The sequence below is a fragment of the Rhineura floridana genome, chromosome 19, assembly GCF_030035675.1.
Source record: "Rhineura floridana isolate rRhiFlo1 chromosome 19, rRhiFlo1.hap2, whole genome shotgun sequence".
NCBI lineage: Eukaryota > Metazoa > Chordata > Lepidosauria > Squamata > Rhineuridae > Rhineura > Rhineura floridana.
The window spans coordinates 2,001,894-2,013,910 of NC_084498.1; the positions used below are offsets into that span (position 1 = coordinate 2,001,894).

General features: G+C 45.2%; 1 protein-coding gene across 4 annotated transcripts in view; it reads right to left on the reverse strand.

Annotated features, from left to right (window-relative positions):
• The window catches only part of MYO18B (myosin XVIIIB), a 238,848-nt gene extending 229,163 nt beyond the window's left edge, over positions 1-9,685 (reverse strand). For 3 of the 4 annotated variants that reach the window (XM_061603517.1, XM_061603518.1, XM_061603516.1), the window contains exon 1: positions 9,551-9,684. The gene's annotated coding sequence lies outside the window, so the exon portion shown is untranslated. Of the gene's footprint in view, positions 1-9,550 lie in introns of all 4 variants that reach the window. The other variant, XM_061603519.1, reaches the window with a different exon arrangement.
• Between the last annotated feature and the right edge of the window lie 2,332 nt (positions 9,686-12,017).

Sequence of the window (12,017 nt, forward strand, 5' to 3'; positions counted from 1 at the left end):
TGGTATCCCCGCTCCAGGGAATAGTTAAAACTGCTTGATCAAAATTATTTCTTCCCATGCAAGTATACACAGACTAGCAATGCAACCTCCCCAAAGCTCTCCATAAATGGAAAGAACAAGGCAGAGAGGAGGGAGGGGGTAAGAGGAGGTGGGTGTAGTTCTGTGACTGCAAGCTCAAACCTTCAGAGAATGCTTTGAAATCACAGACATAGGAAGACTTTGATGCAATCTGAGCAGAAAACAAAATAATTATCAACACCTCAACTATTGTTCCCGCCCCCAATAACAACTCCCCACCCTCTACATTTATCCTTCTGAAATATTACAGGAAACCTCCCTAAGGGCACCTCTAGATTTGTTTGCAGAGAGACTATTGACAATTAAATGGACATTCATCCTGACTTGTTTGTGGGGAGGTAAACAACGCTGCATTAAGCCAGCGCTTTCCCACGCTTTCCTGTGCATTTTTCCATCCCTTTATTGCAAAAAGCAATAAATCTTTTAGGGAGGCAGGTTTGTTTTGCAAGAGCTCCCAATCAGCTTTAATTGCCTAGCATGAATTTGCTGATATGTGGCTGAATCCCACCCCAGAATAGTGACAGTTTGGAAGCACCCTGTGTGTTACGATGTGATGTTCAGACAAATTGCCCACAAAACCACAGGAAAGAGCATAAAATGTTTTTTAAAAACCTCAAAAAACTCTGCACTCATTTGTCTGAAGTTTTGCAGCCCTTACCCCTTCAGAAGGGGCTACTATGCTAGAAAAATTTGATCCAATTCTGCCAAAAAAAAATTAAAGTGATACGGCATTTCTTGATTGTTCCCCTAGTAGTCAATGGGGAACTCTTTCCAAGTTTTTGGGAAAAGAGGTGTGACAACCACCCTCTGCCTCTGATCTCTCTATAAGCTAAGACAATCCCCTGTCACTTGATTCAGGGCTTGCTCACATTTCAGCATTATTTAATTGATAATCCACTTTTCCCCCATTCGAATTAGATCAGAGTAATGCACATCGACACATATTTGAATTTGTATATGAGGAGCAACTTCATTTTTTCCTGTTCATATTGGGAGGCATTCCCTTTTGTGTTTGGCCACGCCTTCTAATTTGTTGATTCTGTTATGCCCATGAAGTACTGACAGGGCATGTTCGCAGATAGCTGTTTAGACACCTTCTTCTTTTCCTTTTCTTTTCTTTTTTAAATTTCCTTGCTCAAGAAATACGCAAAAGCACAGTGTCAGGCAACTGTAAACTTGCTTGTGCAGTTTTCTGGTTTTGGGCAAATCTGAGGGTTGAAAAGAAATAAGCTCATGTCCCCTAGTACTAAGGATGGTGGAGAAATTCAATTCAGCTTCCATTTAAAGCAGAGTTTATCAAATTCGCACTTTCTGAAACAATATGAGAACTGAAATCCAGCCGTCCTTCGAAATTCTCACAGATCCAAATGTTGAGAGGAAGTTCTCCAACCAAGCAATGTTTACAAAAATGCTTATATTTGAAGAAAAGTGTGCACCAAATGACTATGTTGGTGAAAACAACATACAAAAAGGCATTGTTAGGACAAACCGCTTGCAAAAATGTGTACATTAGTCAAAACTGCACATAAAAATGTATTTATTAGGAGAAATTCCCACTAAAATGCTGAAGAATTTTCATAAGGATTTTTTTAAAATGCAAATTGTTGCAGAAATGTGGAGAACCAAATTTCAGATTGGAAAAATGAGAAACTGAGAAAACTGAAAAGGACAGATTCTTCCATCTCTTGTCCTTAGTAGCAAGCTGGAAAGGAAAGGAAAGGAAGCAATTTTCAGCACACGTTTCCAGCAAAGAAACATTTTCAGCACACTCTTTTCAGATTGCTGCCCAATGTATCTGGTGCAGAAATGTTTAAAGTAGTTGAGTTTGTGCAAATCTGAGGGAATCAAGGGGGAGATTCTTTTGGGACCCCACCAAAATAGTTAGGACCACAGTTGGAAAAGAAATGAAAGCATAGAGGAAGCAATGGCATGGAAAGGGGAGTGTCAAAAAGTGACAATTGATTCACCCATCCCAAAATACCAAAACAAATAGTCTGCAACCCTGAGTGGAGCAGTTTGGAGCTCAGTTTCCCCCAATATACAAGATTATTCCCATATTGGGTAAACACAAATTGATAGGGGAAAAGCATTGAGAACTGATTTTGTTTGAGGGGAAAATTATATGGAGTACACAAAAAATGGGAACGCAAATAACTACGAACACGCAGGAATCCAGTGTGGACAATCCCTAAGCGAGGCAGGTGTCATTGTGCCCAGCCCTGCCGTTTCTCTTTCGTTTCTCATATATGCTGTGGTACTGTATTTTTATATATTAATTGGGGCGGGGTGCATTTTGCATGCTGCTTTCAACACTACTTGTGAAAACACAGGGCACACAATCTTTAAATTAAAACAAACAGGCAAGCATGATTTGTGGGCTTTGGAAAAATGTAACTTTTTCTATGCAACTTTATGACTATATTAGGTCATTTTTGCCCTCTTTACAATGAACGTACTTTATATCACAAAAAAAATAGATTAAGCAAATTAAATAATTTTGAGTTGTATCCAATATTAGGGATACTTGGAGCAAACCTATTGAAATTAATGAACATGGCTAATTTAGGTCCGTTGATTTCAACGGGTCTACGCTGAGTAAAACTTAGATACAACCCTTTATGGTTCATTTCCTTCATCTGCCACTATTGCAATTATTTGTACGAATTCTTTTTGTGAGTTTGCGGCGATGGCTGCCAACTTGCACAGCTTTAAAACGGAATTAGGCAAATCCATTGGCAGATAAACCAGGATGGCTGTGTGCTACTTCTAGGCCCTCAGTCTGTGTGTCTCTGAACACCAGTTGCTGGGAATCACTGTTGCAGTCATGTGCTACCTGTGGACTGCCAAGAAGAGGCATCTGGTTGGCCACCATAAGAACAGGTTGATGGTCCTTAGTCCAATCAACAGGGCTCATCTTATGAAAGGCAGAAGCAGAACCTTCCAAATTTAGGGATAGGGTTATCTCAGAGTTTCCCAGATCTTTTGTACACAGGTCCTATACTTGGTGTGCCCACTCACTAGAGGTGGAAGGATCTGCCCGTTTTGATTCTCTCCATTTCCCATTTTCCCAATCTTAAAAAGCAAAATTCTCCAGCATTTTAGTGTGAATATCTTCTCACACATACATTTTTGTATGCCATTTGGAGCAATGTACACATTTCTGCAAGCAATTTCTTCAAATATAGTAGGTTTTTTCACTTTTTATGCACACTTACATTCATTTTTATGCACACTTTTACCTAATATATGCATTTTTTGTAAACACTATTTGCTTGGAAAATTGCATTGCAAAATTCAGATAAGAGAGAGTTTAGAAGGATGCCTGTGGTTTGGTTCTCCTATCATTTCAGAAAGTGTGAATTTAATAGATTCGGCTTGAAATGCCAACTGAATTGAATTTCTTGCCCATCCCTGCCAACCCACCCTGAGTTCTTCAAACCACTTGCAGTCAGCGCTTTCGACACGCAAATGTAGAGAATTCCTCACTCACAGCCCCGTCCGTAGAACACCCTACTCTGGGATTAAGGCACTGCAGACCAGAGCCTTCATCCAACACTGAAGCATTAGGACTGGAGCAAAGCATCTCAGCCCCCCCCCTGAAAGCAGCCAGCTAGCAAAGGAAGCAGGGTGGAAGCAAGTCTTCTGGCTTAGATGTTCCCTCCCTCTCCCTGCAGCTCTTGGAGGTATGTCTGGAAACTTTGCTGTAGTTTTAGGTGAATGCTGAAGACGCACCTCTTTACCTTGGCTTTTGACACCTGGACATGTAGTTTTAGGGCCCACCCTATCTTGGATTTTAGGTTGCTTTTAATGTAGTGGTTTAAAATGGTTGTAACCCACGCTTTGGGTGAAGGGTGGGTAATAGATGATAAGGAATATGACAATTTTGGCAGCTGGGAAGGAAAAGCGCCTCTGGTTTTATCTGTTGCAAGATGCCTTCCTTCTCTGGAACTCCATCGCTCTCCCCTCACCCAAGTCTCTCGCATTGTTGTTCCACACACCTTCATAAATAGGAAGCTGCCTCATCCCAAGTCAGACTGCAGTGGTCCACCTGGTGCACTATTGTCAACACCCTTTGCCAGTCTGGTGTATGCCAGACCAGATGTTTTGGACTAAAGCTCCCATCAGCTCCAGGCAGCACTACTTAAGGTCCTTAAGTCATTTATATGCCACTGTTTGGCCACATCCACACTAGACCTTTATTCCACTTTAACAGTCATGGCTTCCCCCAAAGAATCTTGGGAAATATAGTTTGTGAAGGGTGCTGAGAGTTGTTAGGAGACCGTTCTTCCCCTCACAGAAATCTCTGGGAAGAGGGGCTGACTTAAACCACTCTAGCCAATAGAGCTTTGTCACGGGAATGGGAGTCTCCTAATAGCACTCAGCACCCTTCACAAACTACACATCCCAGGATTCTTTGCGGGAAGCTGTTTAAAGTGGAATAAAGGTCTGGTGTGGATGTGGCCTTGGTTGTCATGATGCTGAGGTAGCCAGACCCAGAACAGCAGCCTTCTTGCACACTGTTCACAGTCCTGCTTCTTTCCCAAAATGTCTGAGGAGGAGGAAGGCATACATCCTCAGCAGCTCCCCACACTCCCAGTTCAGCGCTATGAGCAACACACAACCACAGAAAAGCCAGCACATTTTCACCCCCAAGCAGCCAGCCCCAACACTGCACAATCTCCCCTTCTTCGTCCAAGCTGCATGGCCCAGCAGGAAAAATCAGCACAGGCTGCAATGCTCAGCGTATCTGTGCAGGAAGCGTGGGGAGCACCCAGACCCTGAAATTAGAGCCGCTTGGACAGGTCTTGGCTCGCTGCATGGCATCCAACAGATAGCAATGCAGGACTTTCAAGAGCAATCCCATCTGATCGTTCCAGGGACTCCTAGATATAGAAACAGCAGTCAGCTCAGGCCCCTTTTCCAGAACACAGTGCACGTCAATTGCTGCGTCAGTTGCTGATCAGGACCAATTTCTACACCAGGGCTCTGCAAAGGAATATAGGATTTGTGATGCGCTCTGCGTGGGGTTACCCTTGAAAACGGTCCGGAAATTACAACTTATACAAAACGCGGTGGCTCGACTACTTACGAATAGTCGCCGCCGGGATCACATCACATCAGTGTTGTTCGATCTACACTGGCTTCCAGTTGTCTTCCAGCCCCAATTCAAGGTGTTCGTATTAACCTTTAAATCCCTATACGGTCTCGGCCCAGTTTATCTAAAGGAGCGCCTTCAACGCCACCAATTATGCCGCCCGACAAGATCAGCCACACAGGGCCTTCTCTCAATCCCACCGACAAAAACAGCTAGATTGGTGGGAACTAGAGAGAGGGCATTCTCAGTGGCGGCCCCCACCCTTTGGAACTCCCTCCCACAAGATCTCCGGCACGCCTCTTCCCTAAATGTATTTCGTAAAGCCTTAAAGACCTGGCTCTTTCAACAGGCCTTTGGGATTTCCGGGGAGGGTTAACTTCTATGACTGAAATGCCTCTTACCCTGCATTAGTATTGTTGTTGCTGCTGTATTGTTTATATATTGTATTAATGTATTTTATCGCATTGTGTTTTAACTGTTTACATGTACGTCGCCTAGAGTGGCCATCGGCCAGATAGGCGACACATAAATTAAATTTTTATTATTATTATTATTACCTCTCTCCTGTGGGGCAATAGCTCAGTGATAGGGCACCTGCCTGGCATGCAGGAGGTCTGAAGTTCGGTCCCTCTCATCTCCAGATTGGGCTGGATAAGACTCCCTCTCTGAAGCTCTAGAGAGCTGCTGCCAGTCAGTGTAGACAACACTGAGCTAGGTGGATCCATTGTCTGACTCGGTATAAGGCAAGATCCAGCTGGATACAGCGAGATGCAATGCCACGGGGGGGGGTAGAAAGGAGAGGAATAGTGAAAGAAATCTGCACTGGTGGAACCACCAACGTCTTCTCACAACACTTTTGACCTTTCTCAAAAAAGAAATTCAGGGATTTTGCCTGGGGACGACCGATGAATGTGCCAGGGCTTTCATTTTAGATAAGAATTTATTTATTATTTATTTATTTTTAACATTTATATCCCACCCTGCCTTTCAGAAGGAGCCCAGGGTGGCAAAAAACGCTGACAATGGAAATGGACTGCCTTCAGGCTCAAGGTCACCCAGGGAGCTTCGTGGCTGTGTGGGGATTCGAACCCTGGTCTCCCAGGTCGTAGTCCAACACTCTAACCACTACGCCACACTGGCTCTCTCAAAACACTAACAACACTCTAAAACAGACTTTAAAACATATTAAAACAAAGCATCTTTAAAAAATTTAAAAAGCTTTTAAAACATTTTAACAAGCAGTTCCAACACAGACGCAGACTGGGGTAAAGTCTCTCCTTAAAAGGCTTATTGAAAGAGGAAGGTTCAGTGGGAACACTTGGTGGACATTTTTTTTTGCCAGTCAATTTGGGCGTGAGTTTTTTCACATCGTGTTGACCTTGTGAATGGTCCAACAGAGGGACCATGGGAAGCTGCCTTGTATTGAACCAAACCCTTGGCCCATTGAGCTCAGTATGGTTTACACTAACTGGCAGCAGCGGCTCTCGGGGGTTCCAGGCAGGGAGTCTCTCTCAGCCCTCAGGAGATGACCCTGAGACCTTCTGCATGCAGAGCAAGTGCTCTTACCTCTTAGCTGCGGCCCCTTCCCCAATCATATTGACCTGCCTTATAAAGATGGCTGCTAGAGACTACTGCGGCGAGGAAGGTGACGTGCTCCCGGCACTCAAAAGGGCGTTTGTGCTTTGCCCTAACCTTGACTGGTGGTGGCTCTCCAAGGTTTTAGACAGGCCTTCCCTTTCCCAGCTTGGGAGGGGGGCAAATGCAGGACTGTCCTGAGGGCCTGTCCCTCTGGCCAGGCCACCCCCTCCTCTGTGCCCTTGAGGGCTGTTGCCTGGCTGGAGAGGGCCCTCAAACTGTAGCAAGGCCCCTTGCTGGCCTGGCTGTAGAGGGGGGGCAGGTGCTCGTGTTCAGGAGCCTCTGGGGATGTTTGAGCCCTTAGAATGCAGCCTACTGGCGCCACCCACGACTGCCTGTGGGCTGCCCACCATGGCATGCCCTCCCCCCCCCACGGAAGATTGCCTTCCAAGGAATGTGGCCCTTGGGCTGAAAAGGTCACCCTACACCTGCCTTAAAGGGGCCCTGCATCTGAACGTGGGCCTTCCATGCGCCCAGCCTGCGCTCTGCCACTGAGTGATGGGTCCTCCCTGAGAAGCAGGGAAGGCAGAGGGAGACTCACGTGCTGACTGGGCTCTGCCTTGTAGGAGCAGCCAGGCAATTGTTGAGAAAGTAATTTGGTGATATGCCGAAGCCCGAGAGGGGAGAACCGAATGTCCGAGCTTAAAATGAAATATGCGGCTCAAATCAAGCACAACGCACATGACATTGCTTCACTGCCCGCCCCCCCAACAGCCTTCACAGAGAGCTTGGAAAAGTTACTTTTTTGAACTACAACTCCCATCAGCCCAATCCAGTGACCATGCTGGCTGGGGCTGATGGGAGTTATAGTTTTAAAAAAGTAATTTTTCCAAGCTCTGCCTTCACATCCACCAGGTCCCTGAAGGGACATTTGCCGTGCCTTTCACACATATCTCTCTACATATGTATATGCATTAGGAACTGAAAGATCTGTACATGCCAGTTCTCTGTTTCTCATTTTTTCCAATCTTAAATTCAGTTCTCCACTTTTCTGCAACACTTTGTGGATTCTTTTTTTTAAGCCTGATGAAAATTCTCCAGCATTTTAGTGTGAAGTTCTCCTAGTAAACACATTTTTGTAGGCAGTTTTGACTAATGGCAAATGAAATTTTTGCAAGCCGTTCCTCATCATATAATGCATTTTTGTAAGTTATATTCATTTTTATGCACCCTTCTCCCTAACATTTGCATTGGTTGGCGAACTGCGCTGCAAAATTTGGACAACTGCGAATTTCGACAGCTGGCTGTGCTTCAGTTCTCAGTGTTTTGGGAAGTGTGGATTTGATAGAAATGTGGCTCAAAATGTGACCTGGACCATATTTTTCGCCCACCCCTAACATATATGCACACACATAGATGACGCTTTCCCCATCATTGCATCTCCATGCCAGGAAAAGCTTCACTTTCCAGTTTCTTATTTCTGCAGATCTTTGCAGCACGAGGGGACTCTTTTCCTCTCTCCCTAAAATAATTTATAAGAAGAACCAGAATTTTATGTTTGAAATACAAGTTTCCAGGTTCTTAGAATTCCACAGCATGGATGTCCCAGTATGGCCGCCCCCACAAATTCACAGGCATTTCTCTCTGCTGGGAGGTCTCCATGAGGGCGTCATAAAGCCCAGGCAAGCCTTGTGCAAACAGGAACTTGGATCCCAGAACATTCAGCAGTTAGGACAAGAGCAGCCTCAAAGGAGGGTTTTTTCCAGCACTTAAGTCCTGCAAAGCAAAAACCAGGCACCCTAACCAGTAGACTTAAAACTCATTCAGACACACTTCGCTACAATAAAGGAAGGGGTCAGACTTGAGGGCCTTAGTGATCCCCTTCTGATCTTATTAGTGATGTGCAACCTAGTGGGGAATGACAATCTTTGGAGAGTGGAAGAAGACATGTCCCCCCCCCTTGGTCTGAGACAAAGTGGGTGGGGGACATTTGGGGATAAGAGGGTGGTGGAGTGAAAAGAAAGTAAATACTTCTATTAAATACTCTGATACACTTAAAGGGTTAAAACACGCAAAGGAATCTAAAACACATATCTGAGTATATCAATTGCCCCCACTACTTTGCTAGCAGTCTCAGCAGGTCAATACTGTTTCTGTGCTCAAAGACTAAATATCTGCATTTGCCATCAACGATCAGGTAAATACCACTATTATTCTCATGTCTTCCCCCCCCCCCAAAAAAAATTGGTTTGTTTTAAAGGAAACATTCCTTCACCTCACCCTGCTGGGATTGTGGGATTTTTCTATTATAACCCCTCTAGAAATGCAGAGGATCTAGAAGAGTTCTAAATGCCACCTTTGCAAAAACAAATGTTATTTGGAAAAAGAAGTATTTTGTTACTTCCTGGAAGAGTGTTTCCAGTTTCTGCAGCGCCTGAGAGGGGGTGAAGAGGTGGCAGCTCACTTCTGGTGAACAGATAATTCAGAGAATACATAAATGATGGTTCCTGCCCGCTTAAATCATACCTTGGACAACATATATGATTACACTGTTTGCAAGCACAGCACACGACACCCCATATGCTGCAGGGATTAACTCCAGCCAGCTGGTGGCCCCTCCGGTTCCTCCTTCAAGGCCGTCTTCATACCTGGCTAAAAATAGCCCCTCACACCCAGCAACCAGCACACTCAGAAAACGACATTCTGGGTCCCAAAGCAGCCCCCCTGCCCAATTCCCTTCCAAATCACTCCCCAGGAGCCTCCCCAATTTCTTTCCACCAAACAAGCCCATAAGTTGTCTACCTTCTCTATCTGCAGCACAGCAACAGGATGGGGGCCCAGTTCCTACACAAACAGCCCCCCGGCTCTAGGAGCAGCTACAGGTTCCTACCAAGCATGGAAAAAGCAGAGCGGAGGAGGAGGGAAGAGGCTAGGAGGAGCCCCTCCCTTCCCTCCTACCCGCCCCAGATGAGAACCAGCAGCTGAGTCGAGGAGGCGCGTCATGGCTATAAATATGCCCAAGAATCAGGGTTTGGAGAAGGCTGAGTGGCAGGCCGGGGAAAGCCAGCCAGCCAGCCGGCGGAGCCAAGGGCCCCCTTCCCCTTCAGGAACATCTCAAGGGTCAGCACCAGCACGCACGACACATGCGCACACCCCCTCCATGCCTGCCCACAGCATCAAGCCCTGGCTCAAGCATCAATACGAAGGAGCTAGGCAAAAGCTGTGCTTTCAAGGATGTGGAGGCTGTAACCCTAAAACATATCTTCTAAACCCAGTGGGTTTGCAGTTCACCAGACATTTTATTTACTTGTTTATTAATAATAATAATAATAAAATTTAATTTTTGTGTCGCCTATCTGGCCGAAGCCACTCTAGGCAACGTACAAACTAAAATTCAGTAAAATACACTACAATACAGATAAAATACAATGAAGTCATTAATCACAGCAGCATGAGATCAGTTAGGGCAATCAATAGATAATAAGTATCCCAAAAAAGTTAGCCCTCCCCGGAAATCCTAAAGGCCTGTCCAAAGAGCCAAGTTTTTAAGGCCCGGCGGAATGTATCTAGGGAAGGGGCATGGCGAAGATCGAATGGGAGGGAGTTCCAGAGAGTGGGGGCCACCACTGAAAATGCCCTCTCTCTAGTCCCCACCAACCTAGTTGTTTTCGTTGGTGGGACTGAGAGAAGGCCCTGTGTGACATTTATATCCCTACTTTCTTCCAGGGAGCTCAAGGTGGCATACAAACATGGTGAGTGGCCCAAGGTCACCCAGTGAACTTCATGGCTGAGTGGGGATTTGAACCCGGGTCCCACAGGTTCTAGGCCAATGCTCTCATCACTACACCATACATACAGGAGAACAACAAAAACCAACCCCTTTGTAAAGGTTTCTGCTCTTACAAGAGTTTCCATGTCCAAGCTTATGATGGTTTAGCTAATGGGTCATTTTGGAACACTTTTTATTGTGGGAATTTATAAACACTGCTCAAAAGGCAAAAATACCCCTCTCCACCTCTTGGTCTTTGCTTCCCACTTTATTCTAAATTGTGGGGGCATTTGGTTTTTCTTCTGTGCTTGTGAGTGCAATTTGAGTGTACAGTCATCCAGTTAAATGGAAATGGACTGCCTTCAAGGCGATCGACTTATGGCGACCCTACGAATAGGCTTTTCACGGTAAGCGGTATTCAGAGGGGGTTTACCATTGCCTTCCACTCAGGCTGAGAGGCAGTGACTGGCCCAAGGCCACCCAGTGAACTTCATGGCTGTGTGGGGATTCGAACCCTGGTCTCCCAGGTCGTAGTCCAACACCTTAACCACCATGCTACATATGGATGCATATTTTTAAATTCTGGCCCTTGCTAAATGCCAGAACTGAGCTTAAAAATAATAGCTAGTTCTTACCACTTGAGTTCCAAACCTGCCTTTCCAAATCTCTTCCAGTCTGCAGTTGTGCTCCACTGCTGTACAGCAGGGCCAGCTAACCTGTGGCCCTCCAGATGCTGCTGGACTGCAACTTCCATCTGCCCTGAGCATTGGCCATGCTGGCTGCTGGGAGCTGGAGTCCAACAGCATCTGGAGGGCTATAGATAGTCCCCTTCGCCATTATATATGGCTATTACACTTACACACTCAGACAGTGAAACTTTCCCAGCACTGCCTGAAGATGCCGCTGGGGGCTGAACCTGGTGCCTTTGGCATGCAAAGCAGATGCCCTAGCCACTGAGCTACAGCCTTCCCTAAAAGGTGACTTTGTTTTTGTGTTACTTTTCCTATTGGCTCAAAAACACTCCTCAGATCCATACCAAGGCAGGGCTATATTAAAAATGGAGGCAGGGTGGGCGGCTGAGGGCGAAGCTAACTGCTAACAGCGAAAGAGCTCACGGCGACTCTGGGCTTGTCCACATTTGAAGATTATTTATTTATTTATTTATTTATTTAATATCCTGCCCTTCCTCCCAGCAGGAGCCCAGGGCAGCAAACAAAAGTACCAAAAACTTTAAAACATCATAAAAACAAACTTTAAAACACATTAAAGCAAAACATATTTAAAAACATTTCTTAAAAAAAGCTTTCAAAACATCATCTAAGATTAAAAAACATTTTTTAAAAGAAAGTTTAAGAACATATTAAAAAGCAATTCCCACAGAGGCAGACTGGGATGAGGTCTCAACTTAAAAGGCTTGTTGAAAGAGGAATGTCTTCAATAGGTGCTGAAAAGATAACAGAGATGGTGCCTGTCTAATATTTAAGGCGTTAATTCACGTTT